Source organism: Petromyzon marinus, chromosome 27, assembly GCF_048934315.1.
Source record: "Petromyzon marinus isolate PM22_M1 ecotype Great Lakes invasive population chromosome 27, UKy_Petmar_22M1.pri1.0, whole genome shotgun sequence".
Classification (NCBI taxonomy): domain Eukaryota; kingdom Metazoa; phylum Chordata; class Hyperoartia; order Petromyzontiformes; family Petromyzontidae; genus Petromyzon; species Petromyzon marinus.
Genome location: NC_133693.1, coordinates 751819 through 777419, shown reverse-complemented (window position 1 = coordinate 777419; position 25601 = coordinate 751819). Strand labels below are relative to the sequence as shown.

Sequence of the window (25601 nt, the reverse complement as noted above, 5' to 3'; positions counted from 1 at the left end):
TGGTGTCCGTTTGGTCTCGTTGCATCCCAGAGCGCCCACTTCCAGCGCAGTTTGCGAGGCGCCGCTTCCGCCTCCCTCTCCGACAGCGGCACGGATGAGCGGCGCACGCGGCGACTCATTCTCTCCTTCGACGCCTCGCGGAACAAAAATGGAAAGCGGCGCTCGTGTGCGGTGCAAATCAAGCGCGTGCCTTGCCACGCTACCGCTGGCACATCCGCGGGGCGGTTCGACGTAGCCAATTTATCATTTCGTTCGTAATTTAATTTTTTATTTCATTCACGCCGATGTCATAGCGAGGAGCCATTACGTGCAGATGTAAACGCTAAAATCAACTTACTACCCCAAAAGAGAAACTGAAAACAGAGATGGCACGCCGTGCTGGACCATCAGGCAAATTCCCGCAGCTTACAGTGGGAGTTTATCAACGCATCCAACCGCACAGCGGCGTAGGTGTGAAGTGTACAGGCGGTGCACCTGCACGGGGGCCCATGTGCTGGAGTGGCCGAGGCGCCGGGCTACGTAGATGGGGTCTATTGTACGGGGCGGCCCATTTCGTATCCTGTATCAAATGTACGGATGTTTAACTTCCTTCGCACCGTACGTAGCCAACTGTGCTAATCAGCATGTGGAGCGAAATGCTGAGACGGTCGACCCCGCGCTCATAAGAATCGTACGCAGCAAATACTTTGCCTCCGTAATTATCGTTGAGAGTGAGGAGCTGACACGTACCAAATAAATCACACGCACGCCACCTGTTTTATTAACAGTGAGCAATGAGAGTCACCATCGTAGCCCCCCGAATCAGCTGCATGCAACGACATTTACTTAACCTTGTACGGACACAAAGAGATAAATCTCTCCCACGCGCAAAGACCGTTCAAGGAAGGGACTGTTAATGTACATATTCACGTATTATCTCTAAGTAAAGGGTTGATCATTTTTAAATTACGTTACGTCTAGGACACTGCATCACTGTCCTGTCATCCTACGCTTATCAATCATTATCAGCACGCTTTGGCACCCAACGTTTCCTGACAATGTCATTTCACATTTCCAGAAATTCACCGTGCGACCACACCTTGAAATCGTCCACCGGCTCGCTCAGCAGCCTCAACGAACGGATAAACGTCACCGATCCACTCGGCGCAAGTACGACAGAAGACGATTTTATAAAATTCAGAGCCACAGCGAAGCTCCGTCACGGCCACAACACTCCACCCCACAGCTCCCAGCAGTCTCCGGCGAACGCCGGGGGTCACGCCAACACCAAATAAATTAGCCGCTACGGAACGCCCTCTCGGCGAAGTAACCGGGCCTCTGGCATTGACGGCTCCTCCGCTACGGCGCGGGACGAAGGGTCGCGACCTCATCCCCGTGCTCCCCCAGCTCTGCTCGGCGACCTCCAAAGCCATCGCCGCCTCCCACCGACATCACGGCGCAGGGCGCGTGGCTCAGTTCTACCGGGCCCCGTCGAATTCTTTGAGCGCGCGGCGCTTTGATGCGTTAAAAAACGCTCTGGACAACAAAACGCACGTATTCCCCAGCCTCACACTAAGCCCCAGACACTTATATCAAACCGCACGCAAAATTACATTGTCATCAACATTATTCACTCTGCATGCTCACTCCCAGTAGCGAGTTGTGCAATTTGTGGGGTCGAAGAGCAGCGCATCATCTATGAAGCGGCCCCGGCCATGCCCCCCTTCACCAACACGCATTGACTGGTACGGCGAAGTATGGTCAAACAACCCCCATTGGACGACAGCAGTGGGAAGGCGTTCATTCAGCAGTGGATTGGACAAGGATTTGTAAATAATTATTACTAATTGTAGTGCAATTGTACGTCACATATGTATTTGTGAGTATTCATCATCATCAAAATCAGCTGTGATCAATCGACTGCTGGATGAAAGTCTACCCAAGCTGCTGCCATCTCTCAGGGTCCTGTGACGTAACGATCCACTTGGCATCGACACACGAGCCAATCTCATCGCTCCATCTCAACGTTTTGTTCAACCTGGGACGCAGCATTTCTAACCATTCGCATGAACAGAATAGAAACAACTTCGCCTGGCTGTGCAGTGTTGACGATGGGGAAGAAGGAAGCATGGATGTGAGGAGTTGCCGGATCCCTTATCCTCCACGTCGCCTCTCCGGGCGCCCAGGGGAAGGAACCAAGATGCCGGTGCCCAGCTTCACACAGCTGCTGTCATCGATGATGCTCTTCTGCTGTCATCGTTGCTGCTGCTGCTGCAGCCAGGGTTTCATGTCAGCAGCAATGAACCCGGAGCGCGTCACGCACGCCCAGGCCCGGACACGGTCCGCTCACCCCGCTGTGAGAGGCTGCTCGTATGAAGGGGGCGCGACGCTCCGTGCACTCTGTGCGTGCCGGTACCGGTCTGGCGAGTGGCACCCGAGAATGGGACCTGGACAAAGGGCCCTCTCATCATCAGCAGGCAGCGGAGTCTTTGAGGGGACCTGTAAAATGCCCCGTGACAAATGCTAAACTGCTGCCATTTCTATTGTGCAGTATTTTGGCGGTTTGAGCCGTACACAGCTCTCGATGTGTATCAGAGTTGTGCCGCTATGTGCTGTTTGTCCAACGTTTCGCTTGACGTGCCGGGAGCATGTAGAGCCGGAATAGAACTGCGGCTGTTTCTGTATCGGCAAATGACGGAGTGTATCACAAAGCCCTCCGACCATTGTGCCACAGCGGTATTTAATAGTCCTCATCAATAAAGGTATTTAATAGTCCTCATCAATAAAGGTATTTAATAGTCCTCATCAATAAAGGTATTTAATAGTCCTCATCAATAAAGGTATTTAATAGTCCTCATCAATAAAGGTATTTAATAGTCCTCATCAATAAAGGTATTTATTAGTCCTCATCAATAAAGGTATTTAATAGTCCTCATCAATAAAGGTATTTAATAGTCCTCATCAATAAAGGTATTTAATAGTCCTCATCAATAAAGGTATTTAATAGTCCTCATCAATAAAGGTATTTAATAGTCCTCATCAATAAAGGTATTTAATAGTCCTCATCAATAAAGGTATTTAATAGTCCTCATCAATAAAGGTATTTAATAGTCCTCATCAATAAAGGTATTTAATAGTCCTCATCAATAAAGGTATTTAATAGTCCTCATCAATAAAGGTATTTAATAGTCCTCATCAATAAAGGTATTTAATAGTCCTCATCAATAAAGGTATTTAATAGTCCTCATCAATAAAGGTATTTAATAGTCCTCATCAATAAAGGTATTTAATAGTCCTCATCAATAAAGGTATTTATTAGTCCTCATCAATAAAGGTATTTATTAGTCCTCATCAATAAAGGTATTTAATAGTCCTCATCAATAAAGGTATTTAATAGTCCTCATCAATAAAGGTATTTAATAGTCCTCATCAATAAAGGTATTTAATAGTCCTCATCAATAAAGGTATTTAATAGTCCTCATCAATAAAGGTATTTAATAGTCCTCATCAATAAAGGTATTTAATAGTCCTCATCAATAAAATAATTTAATAGTCCTCATCAATAAAGGTATTTAATAGTCCTCATCAATAAAGGTATTTAATAGTCCTCATCAATAAAGGTATTTAATAGTCCTCATCAATAAAGGTATTTAATAGTCCTCATAAATAAAGGTATTTAATAGTCCTCATCAATAAAGGTATTTAATAGTCCTCATCAATAAAGTTATTTAATAGTCCTCATCAATAAAGGTATTTAATAGTCCTCATCAATAAAGGTAGTTAATAGTCCTCATCAATAAAGGTATTTAATAGTCCTCATCAATAAAGGTATTTAATAGTCCTCATCAATAAAGGTATTTAATAGTCCTCATCAATAAAGGTATTTAATAGTCCTCATCAATAAAGGTATTTAATAGTCCTCATCAATAAAGGTATTTAATAGTCCTCATCAATAAAGGTATTTAATAGTCCTCATCAATAAAGGTATTTAATAGTCCTCATCAATAAAGGTATTTAATAGTCCTCATCAATAAAGGTATTTAATAGTCCTCATCAATAAAATAATTTAATAGTCCTCATCAATAAAGGTATTTAATAGTCCTCATCAATAAAGGTATTTAATAGTCCTCATCAATAAAGGTATTTAATAGTCCTCATCAATAAAGGTATTTAATAGTCCTCATCAATAAAGGTATTTAATAGTCCTCATCAATAAAGGTATTTAATAGTCCTCATCAATAAAGTTATTTAATAGTCCTCATCAATAAAGGTATTTAATAGTCCTCATCAATAAAGGTAGTTAATAGTCCTCATCAATAAAGGTATTTAATAGTCCTCATCAATAAAGGTATTTAATAGTCCTCATCAATAAAGGTATTTAATAGTCCTCATCAATAAAGGTATTTAATAGTCCTCATCAATAAAGGTATTTATTAGTCCTCATCAATAAAGGTATTTATTAGTCCTCATCAATAAAGGTATTTAATAGTCCTCATCAATAAAGGTATTTAATAGTCCTCATCAATAAAGGTATTTAATAGTCATCATCAATAAAGGTATTTAATAGTCCTCATCAATAAAGTTATTTAATAGTCCTCATCAATAAAGGTATTTAATAGTCCTCATCAATAAAGGTATTTAATAGTCCTCATCAATAAAGGTATTTAATAGTCCTCATCAATAAAGGTATTTAATAGTCCTCATCAATAAAGGTATTTAATAGTCCTCATCAATAAAGGTATTTAATAGTCCTCATCAATAAAGGTATTTAATAGTCCTCATCAATAAAGGTATTTAATAGTCCTCATCAATAAAGGTATTTAATAGTCCTCATCAATAAAGGTATTTAATAGTCATCATCAATAAAGGTATTTAATAGTCCTCATCAATAAAGGTATTTAATAGTCCTCATCAATAAAGGTATTTAATAGTCCTCATCAATAAAGGTATTTAATAGTCCTCATCAATAAAGGTATTTAATAGTCCTCATCAATAAAGGTATTTAATAGTCCTCATCAATAAAGGTGTTTAATAGTCCTCATCAATAAAGGTATTTAATAGTCCTCATCAATAAAGGTATTTAATAGTCCTCATCAATAAAGGTATTTAATAGTCCTCATCAATAAAGGTATATAATAGTCCTCATCAATAAAGGTATTTAATAGTCCTCATCAATAAAGGTATTTAATAGTCATCATCAATAAAGGTATTTAATAGTCCTCATCAATAAAGGTATTTAATAGTCCTCATCAATAAAGGTATTTAATAGTCCTCATCAATAAAGGTATTTAATAGTCCTCATCAATAAAGGTATTTAATAGTCCTCATCAATAAAGGTATTTAATAGTCCTCATCAATAAAGGTATTTAATAGTCCTCATCAATAAAGGGATTTAATAGTCCTCATCAATAAAGGTATTTAATAGTCCTCATCAATAAAGGGATTTAATAGTCCTCATCAATAAAGGGATGCTACTGTGGTGTAACGGATTTGATTCCATCTCCCAGCACAGCAGTTGAAGCAATGCTGCAGGTTTCTCAACCCCCATCCCCTCGCAGGTTTCTCAACCCCCATCCCCTCTGTCCACCCAGCAGCAGTGAAACAAATGGGTTCTCACTGCAGTTAGGTCTATCATCATGTCGCGCGTGGTGGGGTAAAGTGTGGGTATTATAGAGTGGAGGAGTATGCCAAAACACCCTCTCGAGGGGCCCTCTCAAGCTTCCGCTTATGGAGGCCCTACCGCCAGCCGTGGCGTGAGCAATGATGCCGGTACTATAATGATGGCACTTTGATGGTGATGGCACTATGATGATGATACTATGATGGTACTCTGGTGTTACATGCCACAGTGGCCCAAGCTGTACAGTATAATCATTTTTATTTCACCTGAAATGGAATTAAAATATGGATTTTCAATTAAATATTCCAGTCCCCTATGGAAGTGCAAATTGCTTGAGAGCGGAGAAGTTTAATTACGTAATATAATGACAGCTCTGCAAAGCGGTAGCGGGCCGAACCACGTCTTGTCTGGCACGATGCCCGACGTTTCACTGGACATACTAGTGGCTTCTTCAACACATCGAAGCACAACCGTGAAACCCCACGCAGTGGCATTCTAATCACAAGCTGGCCAGGGCTGCGAGCTCCCAGTCAATGGGCAGCACAGCCATGGATGCGGTCTACAGATAGATTCGGTCCACTGAATGCATTGAGCCTGTCTGTGGAGTCCCTATGTCCGTATGTTGTCCGCCTCGTGCGGGTGGGTTTTCACCGGGTCCTCCAGTTTCCTCCGTTCATTCATTGAATTTGACGAATGTCCCGATCCAGGACCCTCCTGACAAAGTCTTCTGAATAGATAACTGACATCAGTAATTGACACGCAGCAGATGTTTAAGGACCGTGCTATCTATTTAACTTTGGCATTTAAATACAGACATTTCATACGCAGGTTCTGCCCTTCGCACCAACCCAGGGCACGTGATTTAGTGCCCGATGCTGTCCATCACGTTTGCACACTTAAAAGCCTTTCTGATAAGATTGTAGGAATCAATCAACGTGCAGCCCTCTAACAGGTCGCTCACGCCACCACTGGTGAAAATGCCTCCACTGGGAGGGAGCTCTCGAGCACCCCCACACAGTATATTGGGCCGACTCTTTCACGCCGGCTAGACATCTCAGAAGAGGTATTTTATAGGCTGCGAGAAACATCTCCGAGCGTGGCGTTAGAGGTCACGTCCCAGCGTCTGCATGCCCTTGAACGTGCAGGCATCACACACCACGCTGCAGGCATCACACACCGCAGGCATCACACACCGCAGCGGCGGTGTTCCACAAGCGCTGGGTCCTGGCCCCCTTCCCCCGTGCATACAGTGAGCAGAGGCTGTACGCTGTGACATTATTACGCTGCGGCTGTATGGCGATGTAGTCATGTAGCCTAGCAACCACGCACACTGTTGACTCTCTTGCCATTTCCCTAAAGCAATGCGCACGCCGACATCTGCTAATACAAATGGCTGGGCGGCTCACGGCCACTCAAGTGGTCTAACATGTTTGTGTGTGTGTATGACCTACCGAGGCCTCTAATGGACCAACACCTCCCTCCGTCCAATTCCTCAGAGCATCGACACCAAACGCTCGCCGCCGCCGCTGCTTTACCAGCGTCGGGACGCGACGCCGAAACGTGACGCTGAAACGTGCACGCGGGCGCGTGCACGTGGCCCCGCTACCAAATCCACTGCTGGATGAGGACCTCCCCGCGTTGCGTGGATCCCGGCGGCAAATTTGACCGCGCTGCACCGCGCAGGTTAAGACGACGCGGGGATGCTTTGTCGAACGAAAGAGAAATGGTCGTGGCTAAAGAGCGAGCCGTATCGAGCGAGACGTGCAAGCGCTGCGGTTTGCCTCTCTTCGCGTCTCCACGTACGAGCCATTTTTTATTATTACGTATATATAGCACACGACCCACACTGGAAATGGGGATCATTTGCAATGGTTCAGGAGCCATGCGATCCAGGAGAGGCGATGCTCGCAACACGAAGCGTTGCGAGCAGAAACGGATTTCAGAGCTACATCCGAGATCTCTTCCAGTGACCGTGGCCCACACATCAGGCGGTAGCACTGTCCCACTCCCGCTGACACTCAGAGCAATGTCCATCGCATGGCAGTCAAGCCGATACTTTTCATTCTCAGCGCTGGCATTCAGTCAGAGTAAATTCAGAACCTAATTAAATACTGCATAATAATGTGTTTTATTATTGATGACCAGGCAGTGACCATCCACTTGCTACACCTGGTTTACACTCACAGGCAGCCGAAACCTGGGTTCGAACCCAGGAACCTCAACGGTGCCGGCTTAGCGCCCCGGCCACCTCGCAGGTCACGACGAGGAGAGCGCGGCGCGTCACGCGACACGCTGCATCTTTATAGGGCCCAAAAGCGTCGGCGGAGACGAACGGTGTTCTCGCTCCGTCCCCGCAGCCCAATTCGCGGAAACGTTTTGCCTAAGCAGGGAGAGACAAATCATCGCGTGGTGGCGCCAGGCTGCTTTATTGACGAGCCTCAGCTGCCGTTGGGAGCTCTAAATTGCAATCGCGCACGGAGAGAGCAACCTTTGCTTTTGTTTTCAATCGCGCACCACGCGTGTTCCGATAAGTCGGGGTGCGAACCGGCCTCCGTGGTTGTTACCTGTGCGTACGAGTGCCCACCTGCCAGGGTGCTCTGTGGTCTGGAAAGTGCCTCTTCGGTGGAAGTTTACGATGGGATCGGATGGCAGTTGGGCATTGATCAGTCTCGTGTTTTATGTTTCTGCTCAGACACAGCGTGTTTGGAACTGCCAACGACGTGGATTAGACGCAAGGCCATGACGCGTTGCTCAGAGTTCAGTCGATGCTCCTTGTCAATGGCTCGAGACACGCGGCTTGTGGGAGTTTTTTAATAAGGACGAGGGCCTTCCGAGTGCCGTGGCCACGTGTTCTCGTTACGGAGAAGCAAAGTCCCCCCTCCCCACCTCCTGCACTTCTGTGTGAACTGCATCGCAGCACCACTGGGTGTCACGAACATCACGCTGTGCCAAAATAAGTGCCATCTCTAGACACGGGGTACACTAAAGACGCGTTCTCGCAATCCTTCACTAAAGCTATCCAGTGACAATGCACTCCACTACGCTACAAGATCACAATGTCCATTAAATCAGTGCGTATGCACAACAAGAAGTAGTGATATTAACAAAATAAAAGAATAAAGTCCACATGGCCAAATGTCGCCCTTGCCAACCCTGCTGACCAAAGCATTCGGCTGCCTATCTTCGAACAATTACCGTGTACCGATTTTCCAAGTAAAAGAGCAAGTGAAATCATTTTCTCTTCATTGTACAAAGTGGTGCACCATAATTAAAGTTTGAAAATCCGCACGTGGTCAAAGGGTTTAAATATTGGCACACGACAGCCCGCAAGAGTTGCCGAGCATGCAATGAAACGTTCTGATAATTTCACACGGACGGGAGCCACCGTGGTCAACGGAAGCGTCCCCGCTGAGCGCGACAATGACGAGGTCGGAGCGACATGGGAAGCGGGGCTGGGCGAGGCTGCTTCTCTACGGCTCGTTTGCAAAGTTGGCCGTCGGCGGGCCACGTGCAACTGCCGAGGCATGCAGCGAGCGGTGGAGGGGCGGCACACCCAGTCATCGGCACACACACACCCTCCCTCTCGCGCACACACACACACTCCCTCTCACACACACACACTCCCTCTCACACACACACACTCCCTCTCGCACACACACCCTCCCTCTCGCACACACACCCTCCCTCTCGCACACACACCCTCCCTCTCGCACACACACACACTCCCTCTCGCACACACACACACACCCTCCCTCTCGCACACACACACACACCCTCCCTCTCGCACACACACACACACCCCCTCCCTCTCGCACACACACACCCCCTCCCTCTCGCACACACACACCCCCTCCCTCTCGCACACACACACACACACTCCCTCTCGCACACACACACACCCCCTCCCTCTCGCACACACACACACCCCCTCCCTCTCGCACACACACACACACCCTCCCTCTCACACACACACACACACACCCCCTCCCTCTCGCACACACACACACACACATACCCCCTCCCTCTCGCACACACACCCCCTCCCTCTCGCACACACACACCCCCTCCCTCTCGCACACACACACACCCTCCCTCTCGCACACACACACGCCCCCTCCCTCTCGCACACACACACACCCTCCCTCTCGCACACGAGCGCAGCGAAGCGGCAAAAGGGCACGGCCGCCCCCCACCGTCCCGCACTTCCTCATTCCACTTGCGGGGCGGTAATGATCGCGAGAGCGCCGCGGGCCCGCTCCTCGATCCCCGCGTCGATGGCCACGCTTCGACGCTTTCGACCGCCGGACGGCCGGCGCGGCCGCCCGCCGTCCATCGCAGAGATTTCCACAACCGGGGGTTTGACGCGGAGGTGGCCCGGGACGGCCCAGAGGTCAGAAACCCTGAGCTGCCACCGCTGAGATCGCCAGGTTCCACTCTTGAGATGCAGCCACCACCCGCGATTAAACCAGGTTTTTCAAGTGTAGAGAGTTGGTAGTCACAGCCCCGGTCACGAATCGACCGCCCAGGAAAGAAAAAGCTGTCACATTTAGTTTGGTCATGCACTCAATTTGGCTAAACTCCAGCAGAGAATTAAACATTGGTTTGGCTATCATGCGACGAGGAGGACTCTCTGTGGTATGTCGGATTTCACCCACGAGGTTTCCCACATCTGCCGAAAACATCACGAGCAGTGCCGCTACAACACAAACGCATTTACAGCCATTCTCAATACCCCCCCCCATGCCATGTTGATCATGATGTGGTTTTCTTTACCATACTTCACCACATTGGTCAGTGCGGGTCAGTGAACAGGGGTGGATGTCAGGACCGGTTCTGACATCGCTTGCCGCTGGTGTCAGCCGTGGCAGGGAATCCAACACGGGTAACCAGGTAAATGGCGAAGTTCGGCAACTACTGCTCCACCCCACAATGTAGATACCCGATGCAAACGGAGCAATGGCATTGCTCTGCGAACTACAGGTCCCCCCTTGGTGGTGTTGGCACCGTGGGCCTAGGAACAAACTTGGCTGTTAGGCTGAGAGCCTCTTCATTGTTTTAATAGCTCAGTCATGAAACAGTGGAGCGGCGGTTCGTACATTGCAGTCTGAACCCAGCGCCCTGAGTTCCATTTCCAACCATAGCTAACATGAGCGGTGAGTCAGCATAAACTAGGCCTGGACCCACCACCTCTGCCTGCTTCACCAACTGGCCCCGACCAGCGTGGTGAAGTATGGTCAAACAAACCCCACACAGCATGGAGATGCCTTCATCCAGCAGTGAACTTAGATGGTCTGGAATGTACTATTCAATGTATAGTAGTATATTATACATAATGAACAGATGTGTATATATTATACACACGTACATACGAATAATTTAAATAATGTATTCACACACAAGTACAGTACATTATGCAGCTCTTTCCAAATATAGTACCATACACAAGGGCAGGACTTCATTCAACAAGGCTGCTAAATTATGATGATGATGCCTCCAGCAGAAGGAGAGCTATCGCAAGACTAACTTACTCAGCTGGCCGTATCACCTCCCCGAGTGTCACAAGAGACGGGATGTGCAGGGGTTCAGAAGCTGAAATAACATTTGATGACAGTTGGAAAATGCCTCAACTAATTAGCCATTCATCTTGGCTTTTAATTGGCAAACGAGGGAATACCGGGGGAATCTATTAACGGAGCGATGTCGCCGTCTTTTCCGCGTAAATAAAACATGAGGCCGTTAGGCGTCTCGCGTCGTCCCCATTAGGTTGCCATGAATGTCCGCAGACGAATCGCGGACGGGTTCACACCCCGGCCTGTGTCTCTGCATTTAGACGCCCGCGTCTCGGAGCACGGCCGCGTCAGTGCGGCCCTCCCGCGGCGAGCCCACGGGACTCGACGGCGCTCCTCGGCGCTCCTCCGCCCCCCGCGACAACGTAGCGATACGCAGGCAACGCGGAAGGGACCCTTCTACTTGAAAGGCTGCACAATCACGGATGTGCAGGGATGCCCAGAGGTAGAGGTGGTGGGGGAGGGAAAAAGGAGGCATTGTCCCCTCTCCTCACATAAAAAAGGACCCCAAGAACAGGCCTGGCTTTTGTCACTCGTTAGTAAGGCTCCCTCCACCACTCACGCGTAAAGTGCAATTCCACCCGAGTCACCAGCAACCTCTGTGGCAGCACTGGCTGTGTCCACGGATTCCTTTACAATTTGACTTTCGTTGATTTTTTTTTCCCCCCACCACCTGAGGGTGTGCGGGCAATGTTTATTTCTGCGTCACGATTTAGCCGCGGCGTCTGGGTGAGAAAAATGACAAAGCGTGATGACCACGCGCAGCGCATAAATGACTGCCGCCGGGTTCAATAGTGCCCCATCACAGTCGGACCTTTCTTTTCAAGGACGGCATGAAAGCGCCCGATTCCTCCCGCTGCATCGAGCGAGGAACGGGTGAGGAAAGACCCTCGCCGTTTAGGCCTCGTCGCTGGAGCGCGAGATGGAACGCGCGCGGCCCCTAAGAGAAACACGTCGATTTTTTTCCGCCGACAGACGGTCCCCAGATGGAGCGGTTCCATCTTTGTATTTGCTGCGCTTCGCGACGTACCATTTGCGCATTACAATTACGGCGTGCCGTAGCAGGCGCTCGAGGAACAACAATCTGCAGCGTCATGCCCGAGAGGGGGGGGGGGGGGGCGCTGCCGCAGCAGCAGCAGCAGCGCTATCGCTCTGCAACAAGTGCAGCGGACCGCAGGGCCCCCGTCGCCATAACGGCCGAGGAGTGGCCCGGTCACCTGGCAGTCGGTGAGCACCGCATCTTCGTAATCCTCCGCCAAATCCGACAGCGAGGAGCCCCCTCCCAACACACCTCCATCATCGTCAACCCTCCCCGCGCTCCTCCCTCGTCCCCGCGAAAGCCCAGGCCGGCGGACGTGCCGACAAGCGTGCCGATTATTTATTTGCCTTCCTCGTGCATTCCTTCTGATCTTCAGTGCCAAGGGTGATGGAGACCTCGCCCGAGCAATGAAGAAGGGCTGCGCGAGTATGAAGAGCTAATGGCCTTAAAAGCTGAGAGGTGGCTGTGTGGATCAGAGGTCAGCGCACTGAGCTGGCAAGACTGAGATCCTGGGTTTGAATGTGTTTCGGCCGCCTGAGATTAAACCGGGTTCCCAAGTGTAGCGAGTTGAGGGTCTCAGCCCGGTTACGAAGGACTGCACACAAAAACCATGGCATGAAATTAGTGTCTGCACTTAATTTGGGTAAATACGAGCTCTGAGAATTAAATATATCGGGTTACTCTCAGAAGCAGAGCGGTGGAAGAGTGCAGCCCTCCACTCTATTGGCCAGAGGTCACTTGAAGGGATTTGAGGGGTAGCTCCGTGATATCCACTTCTGCGAGCCGTTCTCTAACATTAATGGTTGCACTGCACTGTGAGAGATCCGAACGGATTCGTCATCTCGTGACGCGATGACTCCAGTGTGCTGCGCCTTACGAAGCGAATGGATTACCACCCGCATGAGGCATCAATTTGACAAGCAGGAGAGGCAATGAGTGAGTGAATGAGTGAGTGAATGAATGAGTGAGTGAATGAGTGAGTAAATGAGTGAGTGAGCCCACCCTTGACCACGTGCAAAGTGTATGGTGGCGACAGAGAGCAGGGAGGACTAGGATGTGCCCATAGTTCCACGGCGCAGTCCAGGGCCATAAATCGATCACCGGAATGTCACCGAGGTGACAGGCACTGCATCAACCGCGAGGGGTTTTGAGATTTCCTTGTTTCAGCTTCCTGCCCATTGCTGTTGCTGCCTGTGGCAAAAAAAAAAACGTGAGGAAAAAAAACCACGCCCGTGGCTACAACCTTCAACGGCCAGAAACTGGAAACCGATGTCCATTTGCTTGAAAGCGTCGCAGTAAAAATGTTTGCAGGGAAAACAAGTGGGGAAAGCTGCCCTGCCGCCACGCTGCTGCTGCTGCTCCTGCAGTCAGAGTGCACATAGACCGGGGAGGGCCGTGAGTGTGCACAGCTGCACGGGGCAGACGCGGCGCGACCGTGCCGCTGCCGTCGCCGACTCCGACGCAGCAGCGATGGCCTCTTTATTCACGGAAGCAGTGGAGCGGCGTACAGTAAAGGAGCCCACGGAGGGCACGCGCTGACATTGTGTAAAACGGCAGTGGCTGCATTACACACAGGGCTGCGCGGTGCTCCGATTTTGTTGGAACTGCTTGGCATGAATTGAAAACAAAACGCTTCTTTCCCACTTCACAGTTAATTCCTGCGAATGCGGATTATTTGCGTCTGGCATTTTCTCACTGGGATAATAAGAGGGGCTTCTTACTGTTCGTAAATTACCAGGAATTTATCAACTGCCGGCAATTTCAGAAGTGCGTTGTCAAATCTAGGCCACAGCACAGAGTCCACGGGGGTTGCATTGCACTTCCCGTGCACCTGCAGATGCAAAGTTTGGTCTGTGATAACAGGAGCTAATTGTCAATGTGATTCCTTACTTGAACGTGTCATTTTGAAATTTGGCATTGGGGCAAGACACCGCCACACAATGGGCTACTCCTGTAAACAGTGCCAATAGCATCTGTAACATCCACATCGCAACACGGAGCAGACGTTGGTAACTTGCCTGACAAAATTATCAGGACGCTGATGGAGTCACCACGCACTCGATACAAACGTGGCAGAGTGGCGAGCATGCTTACTTAACAGCATTGTAGCGAGCAACTTCAAAATGCCCAACGTACACAATACAATACACCTACTTCTTTGGTTCTTTCGGTAAAGTCATGTAGAATGAGAATAAAATAATAAATTGATAAAATAAAATAACACAATAATATAAATTTATTATTTTATTCTCATTCTACGTGACTTTACCGAAAGAACCAAAGAAGATGAATCCTTGCAGTCACGAAAGCTTTAAATCGAAATACACCTACTGTGCATCCAGTTCCTATCTCGCTGTACTCGACAGGATTCAACGTTCAGCAGTCGGGTTAATCGATGGTCCAGCACTCACCGAGTCACTCGAGTCACTTGCTCACTGACGGTCAGTCGCATCCTTCTCACTCTTCTATTTCTGCTACCATGGTTACTGTTGCCATGACATTCACGAATTAAATGCCTCCTCCCAATGTTGAGGACTCGGACTCATTGTTGTACTGCACATCATTGCTTAACATCCGTTTCCCACCTGAACCGACCGGCACTCACCAACGTGGCGATGTACGGTCAAACAACTCCAATGACCCACACAGCATGGTCTGCGGAGGCCCTCATCCAGCAGTGGATTAGCAAAAGGGCTGTGCATGCACGCGCACACACACACATCCAGGACTAGTCGTCTGCCCATACGGTGTCTACTGCGGATGTCCTACAGAACGATGATACTATGAATGACCTGGTGGCAAGATGGGTTGACTTGTACCATGACCAGGATTTGAACTTGCAATTTTAAGCTTGAGTCACGTGCACTAACCACAGCACCACGAGGCCGGATGCTTACACTCCTACGCAGAAATAAATCACGGCCACCTTTGCTCGCCTAGAACGCTGAATATGTAAAGATAACATAGGTTCACTTTGGAAGCAAGACGCGGAGGAATTCCATAAACTCTGAAATAGCGGGAGTATTTTTAGAATTACAGTAACGTAGATACAGCATTACAACGAAAACCCCTAAACAATGAGGCCATTGTTTTCAAGCCGAATTTGTATGTATTCGCATTGCACTATTATATAATTACAGTACGCTGTAGATCCGACCTTCACATCCGCCCTGACCAATTAACCGCCCACATCCATTGCAGTATCTGTGCACGTTTCAGCCGTCATTTATGTAAAGATGTCCACAAATTCATCCTATTTCACACACAGCCATGTATCCGTAATCCCACTCACACGTTCTGCCCGATTCTGAAGCACAGCCACGCACTTCCCATATTTAAGACAGTGGTCGCTTTATTAGTGCTCGGCAACCTGTTTGGGCACAACAGCGTAACCGTGATGTTTTAAAAGTGTTCCCATATCCGGACCTTGTCACGCAGGCACCTGAGTTTCCGAGCGGGTCAGACAGCAACGGTGAACCACGGCGCAGCACCGTGTGATGCTCTCGCTGTCATCAGCCACAGAACAAGTGCCGCAGCGTCATGCCGCAGCGCGATGTCTCACCGCTCAAAAAAAACTTTCGACCGCCGCCCAGCCTTCAAGGCTGCGATGTGCGTGCGTTATCTCCGTGCCCCACACATCCCCGTTGGGAACTGGCCAAAACGCGCAAAATATAAGACGCCATTCATTCTGTGAAAAATGCGGAAGAGCCTGTCGCAGGATGAGTGTGTCAGCCGCAACCAGAAAAACGCGGATAAATGGCAATCTCCCTTATTAATGAATGTCTCCGAGTGTAAACTACACGTTTCATTTTGGCCATGTTCTGCCGATGGAAGCAATGCATATTTCATGCCTGTTGAATTTTATTTGGTGAGCGACCCTCCCTGTAATAATCTCCTCCATGTGGTCTGCTCTCCTATAATCGTACAAGGGGGGGAAGTTGATCAGCAGCATATTTACGATGATGTCGAGGTTCGTGAGCAAGACAGTGAACAGCTTCAGGGGTAGCCTCATGGTGACCGTCTGGAACGCTGCCAACGAATGGTTGAAGCTGGCAGTGGCGTTACTGTTTGGTCTGTGATTTGAGATATAGATTCACGCAGAGATTAATAGCCTTCCACAGAGACCCAAATATTAATGCAGACACCCAAAGACTCACATACACACTCGTAGACTCAAATAGAGTCTCAAAGACTCCTATGGACACTATTTTGTCAAGCGTGGAGATGAGCAAAGTTTCTACATTAGCTTGTAGGTTGGTGAGCGAGCCAGTGGATGGCTTCAGAGGTCGCCTCGTGAATATCTGAAACGCTGCTAGCGAATGACCGAAGTGGGCAGTGGCAATGCTCTGTAGTTCATGGTTTGAGACTGGTGGACACTGTCACAATGTGGGCAATTATTCTCAATTAGTGTAGAGCATAGCCACTTCTGTCATGTGCCATCAGTGCGCACTCGACAGGTAGAAACTATCATGTGGCAGGCACTCATTTGTTAAGTGCTAGACAGAGGACAGGTAGACACGTGAAGACCAGACAGAGACGCACTAGGAGAGTATGAACTGGACCAGCGTGCACTCGACTGCCAGTCGCTGGACAGTGGCGTAGCACGGCCAGCATGAGGTCTCGTACAAGGAATGACATTGCCTCCCCACCGCTACCCCCCGTATCCAATTTCGTTCTCCGTAGCCGCACGTCTGAGACCCTTTGGCCTGTGGGCCCCAGTGCAGTTGCCCCGCCTGCACACTCAAAGGCTGCGCCATTGGGCACCAGACACAGACACTATACTGGAGAACACCGAGCAAGGGATAGGCACACTCAGTAGGTATATTCTCAGACGCATCATCGGTGGAACACTGCACTACGAACCCAACGTGGATTTAAATACTGGCCATGGCTAACATCAGTGGTGAGTGATATATGAACCAATACTTGGCTTCCCCTAGGTTGGCTCAATCTTAAATGAGCAGCTGGTGCAACGAGTAAACAAATTGCACTGTGGAAGCAAAGGTGGGTGAGCTTGGGTTGGCCAGCATCACAAACAGGTAAATGCTCATTAAATATACAGACGCTAACCAGGTGAACGCGAGACAGGTAGGTGCTGAACAGGTAAGCACTGAACAGGTAAGCAGGTTAATCATTTACCTTTGCAAACACTCCCCCCCTCCACGTGTCTAAATAGTCTGCAATGTTTCCAATCATCACTGCTGTAGCAAACACTGCAATGCCATGCAAAGGTCACTCCCCATAAAACACAAGAAGCTTGCAATGTGCAGATGTATACTTGCCTTTACTGATAACGGCATGTTCATATACAAGTCACGATTAAATGAGTCTAATGCCAATTCACACACTGAGAATTCGCCTTGCTTCCATATACCACATAGAGCAGGTAAAGCTAAGAAATGTAAGATGAATAGACAAGTGAGATACATGAATATGCACGCGTAGATTAGAGAACGTACGCAGATTAATAACATTCAAACGTGACTGCAGGGATTCATATGCTTGGTTCTTTCGGTAAAGTCACGTAGAAGGGAAACAATAAAATAATAAAAATATAAAACAATAAAATTCTCACGACGTTTCGACTGCAACACAAGCAATCATCATCAGTCGAAACGTCGTGAGAATTTAATTGTTTTATATTGTTATTATTTGATTGTTTCCCTTCTACGTGACTTTACCGAAAGAACCAAGAATATAACATTCAAACGGTTAAGGAGAGGGAGTGGTGCGTGGAAAGGACACATCGCTGGAAGGCGCGATGGCTCAGGGTCAGGAATGCTGTAATAACGGAGTGGCAGGCCAGGGAGGGACGTCGACCACGGAGATGGAGCGATCAAGTCAACTCGTGCGACGGTGCTAGCCAGGTGGATTATTACATCGCAGGAACATGATATGACAATGGCTTTGGGCTTCATCCAGCAGTAGATTAATCATGGCTGATGAAATTGATGATGATGGCAGGTGTTGCCATCCAAAGCATGTGCAATATGCTAAACATGTAGTGCGCTTGATATGCGTTGTTCAGCGCAGTGTACGCGGTGTCAGATGAACGACGGCTGTGCCGCAGTGTGCATGAAAACATGTTTTAGCAGAGCAAAACATTCCCGTGAAATGTCACGGATTAAGGCCCCCATAAAGACCCCGTTTCCCACAGAGATTTAGACGCGACCAAGGATCCCCCATCCAGCCTGCAGAGGCTGTTGAGGCAAGTGCTATTAGCGAGCACCTGTTAAGGTAGACACAGCGCATGAGGATGTGGTGTGCCGTGGATCACACCCTTCCGCCTTTGTCTCTCCAGTGCTATGTTTAAATACTGCACCCAGGTACAGATTGAGGGCAAAGTACGCCAACCACTGTACTAGCGCTTCTCACATATACTGGTGTACACAAATGCATACAGAAAGAGCCCTGTATAGCCTGAACAGACCGTTGGGGCAAGTCTTTTTGCGTGCAACGATGAACGCCGGAACGCCACACGAGGTGATGGGTGGCCGGAGCTATGCTCGGCCGCCTTTGTCTCTCCAATTATGTTTACACTCATTCACTCGTTTTAATGCTGAGTCGACCAAGAGGAGACCCAGGAGCAGTTCAAACATGAACTGTTACTGTGATTGGTCGTGAGCGGAATCCAACTCGGGTAGCTGGGTTCATAGCGAGGTGCGCTTACGAATGCACTACCGCAAACACACGCACACATACAGGTACACATAAAGTACAGAACACACAAGAACTCATGTGAGGTGGCTAGGAATGTTAGTACATAACTGGATTATTGTATCTATCTGTGCTACGCTACGCGTTATTCCTTTGCAGGCGTGTTGGGTTTCTCCGGGCTATACAGTTTCCTACCATATGTTGCCAAACTCTCATTGGTGGAATTAACCAAACATCCCAATGCAACAGCAGCACCGTCCTGAAAAAAAACATCCTTGAGACTCAGTGAGGCTTTCTTGGCTAAATAAAGGACATTATAATTAGTATTGCTCTTACATACATCAAGTAATATTATTACGCATAAACAGAGCTTATACATGTTGCTGCGCCATGAAGCCGGAGACATGAACATTTTGCATCTTCGTCAATTAAACTGCCTTTTAAATAAAAATATATATAATAGGCGAGGTTTCGGGCAATTTGTTATGAATGTGTGCCGAATAAAGGGGCTGAAATGTCTCCTTTATATATTTTATTTTAAGGTCAGGGTGTTATTATTAATAGCGCGTGTGCACCACTGCCAACACAGCAGCAGCATCATCAACACGTGTTTAATTACAGACACATGAGTTAAAGTCCCGGCCATGGTTGAGATTAATTACAGACACGTGAGTAAAATTCCCGGCCATGGTTGAGTTTAATTACAGACACGTGAGTTAAATTCTCGGCCATGGTTGAGGAGGAAGTGAAACGCAGGTCATTGTATTCCATCAGCAATTTGCCCAGCGCTGGATCGATAAGCCACGTCTTCGACACGTGGTATACACACGCACAAGAGCAACTCCTTGTCAATCCACTGCTAGATGAGGGCCTCCCCATGCTGTGCGGATGCGCGGGGGTTATTTGACCATACTTCACCAGGCTGGTCAGTGTGGGTTTGTGGAGGCGGGGAGCATAATAGGCATGGGGCGCACACAGTAGTACAGTACAATAATTGATTGTGCTGCAATGCCCTCTGCCGACCACAAGCCCGTCGCAGCAGCGCCTGTCGTATGCTGCTGCACAGTGGTCGCCAATCCAAGCACTATCCAGGCCCTACATCTGCTTGGCTTGCGAGAATTGAGGAACCTTCTTCTCCCGAGAGGCGGCGCCTTGCGGGTGATTTCGTGCCAGGCGACCGCGTGGGTCACCCCGCCCCTCTCCAGAGACGTGCGGCTGCTCTCGAGGGCTCCCTCTAGTGGAGGCTCCTTGCACCAGCAGTGGCGTGAACGAGCAATTGCAGGGCTGCACCTTTTGCTCATGTTGGTATGTGCATGCGATTATATTACATTTAAATGATCGCAATCGTAAGGCATCAGGAAGGCTACCAAGATAACGTGCATAAGGAATACCGTCAGAGGTGGGGATCGTCGGTCTGGTGATTACGCAACGTGTGAGTGTGAACGTGTGCCGTACCACACGCTGTGTGTGCAAGGCGTCGTCGGAAAGCATCAATAATTACAGCGCTAATCGTTACGAGAGTGAGCCTAGCCACACGGCGCCAAGGAGAATGGGTTGTCAACACACACACAGGAATGCACACACACTGTGTTCACTCGACACACACACCCTACATACACCCGTCATATATGCATACGCCTGAACACGTATACGTACACTCATCGATGCGTATACAATCAACGCGAACGCACATATTCATGAACACATACGCTCAACATACCCATGTACACATATACCACACGCGCGCGCACACTGAACACAATTTTCGCATTACACCCAGCACACACACACACGAACTTATTTGAATACACACACGCGCGCACAGCATCCCTTTTCCCCCAGCTATGCAGCATCACCGCCATTCACAGAGCCTCTTCTACTTTTAGCTATAGGCGGCACCACCACCATCACCTGTCCACGCATAGCCCACCACCACGAAAATCATCGGCATCATCATCAGCCGCAGCAGCATCACGCACATGGGAAGCCACAGCCGCCAAAGTGTGGGCTCGGCGAGAGCTGCCGTGGTCATCACGTTTGGCGATGCGTGAAACACGCTCCCTTCGCTGCTCCCTCTAAAAAACAACCAGCATCATCACCACCTCGACCGCCACCACCATCGCCGTGACTCAACACGCGCTCACCTCGCTCAGCCTGTGCTGCGCCTCGCTGCCCCTCGCAAAGAGCGGACGGGAGCGGCGTGCCGCGTCCACTCTCTCAGCAGCAGCGAACAAATGTGACGACCTCTGTTCTACGGCGCGTCGTCCCTTGCACGTCCGACTACTGCCGCCACTGACACGGCGCGTGTAATCGCAACCCTCCCTCCCTAGCACGCTCGACGGCTCCGCGTGTTGTGATGATGTGTGTCACTGGTGATATTCCTGCCTCTCTCCTATGCGCTCACGCGCTCTCTTCTCTCGGTGGCTCCAATTGCACAGGAGCTTGCATCTCTCGGGGGCACATCGAGGCGGCGCGGGCTTCCTCCTCCTCCTTCCAGCCCCCCTCCCTCCCTATCACCCGCGCGTGCCATTGGCTCTCGCCGATCTGCGGTGCTGTGTGGATATGGGAGGGGTGGCTGGATGTTTGTTGCTGTTGCTGCTTCTACTGCCTATGCCATCTGTGAAATCCAGAGCCACGCTGCACCGCCCGTTCGCGTAACGGGCGGGGCGAGCACGCGTGAGTGTAATCCCTTCTGCACGTCGTACATAGAGTAGTGGTGGTGGTGTTGTTGTTTATCGGGATAATGCGCTCTAGGGGACTGGGAGACGGGTGTGTGATGGGTGGGAAGATGCACTCAGAGGGTGATATATGTTATGTAATATTCTATTTTTGTTATTCAACATTTCACCTGGATAATCCCTTAAGATGGGAAATATCGTTTACAAGGGTATGAAGTGACATTGCCACACACAAGGAATGACGCCCATATAAAGATGCAAATATATACCATTTATACAGTATACGGTTATAGAAAGATACGTACGTAATAGTGCACTAAGATGGGAAATATCGTTTACAAGGGTATGAAGTGACATTGCCACACACAAGGAATAACGCCTATATAAAGATACAAAAAATATACTATTTATACAGTATACGGTTATAGAAAGATACGTACGTAATAGTGCACTTACTATATTGAGTGTATGAACAAGGCATAACGCTTGCCTTCATTTAAATTTGAGTCGTCTGGGGCCGAGGGGCCGTCCATAAATGACGTCACGCGATTTTGGACGATTTTGACCCCCCCCCCCTTTGTCACACGGCGTCCCAAAAAGTCAGACCCCCCCTCAAATATGACGTCACAAAGCTCTGCCCCCCCCCCAAAAATATATAAAACATGCTTCAAATCGCTTTAAACTATTGTCAATGTAGTGCGTATTTAATGTGGCGCTGCACTCTGATGTTGTAGGAGAAAACATTTATTAAAAAGTATTTTTTATTAAGTAGAACGTGCTGTCTATATTTATTTAAAGTTGCGCATTTTGATGTGACGTCACATTTCTCACCCCCCCCATCCCATCGTCACACATCGTCACAAATGTCTGACCCCCCCCCACCCCTAGGTGCGTGACGTCATTTATGGACGGCCCCCGAGCATCGGAAAATATTCCACACTTTGACTTGCAAAATAAAACTTGCTGTCAAGGGGTAGATCAGATGGTTAACAAAAAAATAAACTGGCAGAATTGACGAAAACGGGACCCAAAACCTGCACACAAAACCAGTGCTACGTCCATTGATGACGACATTACGCCTGACGTCATCTCGCGACGTCGCCACTCCACGACTCTCAGTTCCACCGCATGGGAGCAGAGGACAGCGCTAATAAAACATGTTTAAACAATTTAAACCATGGCATCAGCAAAGACCGGTCCACGGAATGTTATAAGGAAGGCAGATGGCCAAGCCTCGTGATCTACTCAAGAGGTAGTCAGTTGCTAGCCGGAGCACAAAAGAGCCGCCGGCCACGACCTGCCCAGACTTCGGTAGACAGTAATCGAGCGGCTACGCAATGGAAAAGCTGCCGGGCTGGGTCCCATCGTGTCGGAGTTCCTGAAATGTGGCGTGAATGGGGGGTTAGCATCACCTTGCTTCATTTGTTCACACTCATTTGGACCTCTTGACATCCCGCGCTGGCCTCTCAGACGTGGACGACCTCAGCTCGTCCTCAGTGAGACGTTCCAGCTGCAGTGTCAAGCTGGTGCTGGCTCACGGAGTGTACTAGAACCAGGGGGTACAGTCACGGAGTGTAATAGAACCAGGGGGTACAGTCACGGAGTGTACTAGAACCAGGGAGTACAGTCACGGAGTGTACTAGAACCAGGGGGTACAGTCACGGAGTGTAATAGAACCAGTGAGTACAGTCACGGAGTGTAATAGAACCAGGGAGTACAGTCACGGAGTGTACTAGAACCAGGGAGTACAGTCACGGAGTGTACTAGAACCAGGGGGTACAGTCACGGAGTGTAATAGAACCAGGGGGTACAGTCACGGAGTGTAATAGAACCAGGGAGTACAGTCACGGAGTGTACTAGAACCAGGGAGTACAGTCACGGAGTGTACTAGAACCAGGGGGTACAGTCACGGAGTGTAATAGAACCAGGGAGTACAGTCACGGAGTGTACTAGAACCAGGGAGTACAGTCACGGAGTGTACTAGAACCAGGGAGTACAGTCACGGAGTGTACAAGAACCAGGGGGTACAGTCACGGAGTGTAATAGAACCAGTGAGTACAGTCACGGAGTGTACTAGAACCAGGGAGTACCGTCACGGAGTGTACTAGAACCAGGGAGTACAGTCACGAAGTGTAATAGAACCAGGGAGTACAGTCACGGAGTGTACTAGAACCAGGGAGTACCGTCACGGAGTGTAATAGAACCAGGGAGTAAAGTCACGGAGTGTACTAGAACCAGGGAGTACCGTCACGGAGTGTACTAGAACCAGGGAGTACAGTCACGGAGTGTACTAGAACCAGGGAGTACAGTCACGGAGTGTACTAGAACCAGGGAGTACAGTCACGGAGTGTAACAGAACCAGGGAGTAAAGTCACGGAGTGTACTAGAACCAGGGAGTACAGTCACGGAGTGTAATAGAACCAGGGAGTACAGTCACGGAGTGTACTAGAACCAGGGAATACAGTCACGGAGTGTACTAGAACCAGGGAGTACAGTCACGGAGTGTAATAGAACCAGGGGGTAAAGTCACGGAGTGTAATAGAACCAGGGGGTAAAGTCACGGAGTGTACTGGAACCAGGGAGTACAGTCACGGAGTGTACTAGAACCAGGGAGTACAGTCACGGAGTGTACTAGAACCAGGGAGTACAGTCACGGAGTGTACTAGAACCAGGGAGTACAGTCACGGAGTGTGATAGAACCAGGGAGTACAGTCACGAAGTGTAATAGAACCAGGGAGTACAGTCACGGAGTGTACTAGAACCAGGGAGTACCGTCACGGAGTGTAATAGAACCAGGGGGTACAGTCACGGAGTGTACTAGAACCAGGGAGTACAGTCACGGAGTGTAATAGAACCAGGGAGTAAAGTCACGGAGTGTACTAGAACCAGGGAGTACAGTCACGGAGTGTACTAGAACCAGGGAGTACAGTCACGGAGTGTAATAGAACCAGGGAGTACAGTCACGGAGTGTACTAGAACCAGGGAGTACAGTCACGGAGTGTACTAGAACCAGGGAGTACAGTCACGGAGTGTAATAGAACCAGGGAGTACAGTCACGGAGTGTAATAGAACCAGGGATTACAGTCACGGGGTGTACTAGAACCAGGGAGTACAGTCACGGAGTGTAATAGAACCAGGGGGTAAAGTCACGGAGTGTACTAGAACCAGGGGGTACAGTCACGGAGTGTAATAGAACCAGGGAGTACAGTCACGGAGTGTAATAGAACCAGGGAGTACAGTCACGGAGTGTACTAGAACCAGGGAGTACAGTCACGGAGTGTAATAGAACCAGGGAGTACAGTCACGGAGTGTGATAGAACCAGTGAGTACAGTCACGGAGTGTGATAGAACCAGGGAGTACCGTCACGGAGTGTACTAGAACCAGGGAGTAGAGTCACGAAGTGTAATAGAACCAGGGAGTACAATCACGGAGTGTACTAGAACCAGTGAGTAAAGTCACGGAGTGTAATAGAACCAGTGAGTACAGTCACGGAGTGTGATAGAACCAGGGAGTACCGTCACGGAGTGTACTAGAACCAGGGAGTAGAGTCACGAAGTGTACTAGAACCAGGGAGTACCGTCACGGAGTGTAATAGAACCAGGGAGTACCGTCACGGAGTGTAATAGAACCAGGGAGTACAGTCACGGAGTGTACTAGAACCAGGGAGTACAGTCACGGAGTGTACTAGAACCAGGGAGTACCGTCACGGAGTGTAATAGAACCAGGGAGTAAAGTCACGGAGTGTACTAGAACCAGGGAGTACCGTCACGGAGTGTACTAGGACCAGGGAGTACAGTCACGGAGTGTAATGGAACCAAGGAGTACAGTCACGGAGTGTACTAGAACCAGGGAGTACAGTCACGTAGTGTAATAGAACCAGGGAGTACAGTCACGGAGTGTACTAGAACCAGGGAGTACAGTCACGGAATGTACTAGAACCAGGGAGTACAGTCACGGAGTGTACTAGAACCAGGGAGTAGAGTCACGGAGTGTACTAGAACCAGGGAGTACAGTCACGGAGTGTACTAGAACCAGGGAGTACAGTCACGGAGTGTACTAG

General features: G+C 48.9%; 1 protein-coding gene across 9 annotated transcripts in view; it reads right to left on the bottom strand.

Moving 5' to 3' along the window:
- The window catches only part of CYRIA (CYFIP related Rac1 interactor A), a 58051-nt gene extending 36644 nt beyond the window's left edge, over nt 1-21407 (bottom strand). For 3 of the 9 annotated variants that reach the window (XM_032961881.2, XM_032961882.2, XM_032961883.2), the window contains exon 1: nt 21007-21407. The gene's annotated coding sequence lies outside the window, so the exon portion shown is untranslated. The remainder of the gene's footprint in view (nt 1-21006) is intronic. The other 6 variants (XM_032961878.2, XM_032961880.2, XM_032961875.2 and 3 more) reach the window with 3 other exon arrangements.
- Nucleotides 21408-25601: the final 4194 nt, after the last annotated feature.